We start from the raw sequence: 1,338 nt of genomic DNA on the forward strand, positions 1-1,338 counted from the left end.
ATTTCTAACTTGAGGGATCCTCACAGATTTACTATTTACAAAAACACGTGTTTAGCTCTGTGATTTGAATGTAAAAATAAGATGAGCGGCACAAACTGGGGACTTTGTATGAGTCAGTATATCGGAACTGGAGGATTTGTGCTTTGATTATTTTCTTAAAATGACTGTTCAACATAGAATAAACATGTTTACCCCGACACTGTGTCATGTGCAGGTTCAAGTGTTCTGTGTTGTGGAAGGTATTTTTGGATGTTTTGAGAGATTTAAGTCATAAACTGCTGTAGAAGCTGCAAGTCGACATGTTTTGGTCTGTCGGGCTGAAGAATTTAACACAGATCTGTCAGGCAGCCTAAAGCCTCCACAGAGCAGACAGAACACACACGCAGACATCCCGTCATATATGTTTACATTGTATGTCTGCACACACAGCCTCACACACACACACACACACACACGTATGGCTGCATGAAGACCACACACACACATATTCACGTGTGTGTGAGGATTTATAGATTATAGGTACAAAAAAACAAAAAACAAAAAGAAAGATACTGCATCAGGCCTCAGACACAGCACACAAACTGGACAACGTCTCTCACACGTCTGTCCACACAAAAAATGCCTTTGACTTATTTAAAGAAATAAAAAAAAAAAAATGTAAACATTTTTTAAAAAGAGATCTGACGTCACCCTGAGTGACGACCTCCAGGTCACATTTTCACTAAAACAGCAACAATATTTTTTCCTACCACACTGTAATGAACTAAAACCACTGGATCAAAGAAGGAAGGAAGGAAGGAAGGAAGGAAGGAAGGAAGGAAAGAAGGAAGGAAGACCACATTTTAAAAACAAAACAATTGTGGGCTGTAATGTAAAATGCACTGAATGTAAATTATAGTTAAGAGGATGAAAGTTGGCTGAAACCAGAGTCACATCCTTTCATTTGTTCAGAAGAAACAATTCGCTGTCAGACGACAGAGGAAGTTTGACTGGATTTATTCTTGTTTCCCTGGTTATAGTTAGAATCGTATTTCCGTTTCTACAGTCAGACACACCTACGGCAGAGTTACAGTAACTGTCAGCATGTTGTTTTACTGCCACTGATGACAAAGAAGAGCTGGAGGCTGATCATCAGGCTGAACGCTTTCTTGTTTTTCAGATTTTCAGATGCTCCGAGCTAAAAGAAACAGAGATGTGGACAGTGACTGAGGGCCTTTGAAAGAAATCAGGATTTAGACACAATACTTGTCAGCAGTTATACTGATTGTTGGTTTGGTCAAAGATTCGTTGTCTTGTGCTTTAAAGGTGGATCTGAAATAAACAGACCTGACAGTGGGA

This window comes from Toxotes jaculatrix, chromosome 5 (genome assembly GCF_017976425.1).
Source record: "Toxotes jaculatrix isolate fToxJac2 chromosome 5, fToxJac2.pri, whole genome shotgun sequence".
NCBI lineage: Eukaryota > Metazoa > Chordata > Actinopteri > Toxotidae > Toxotes > Toxotes jaculatrix.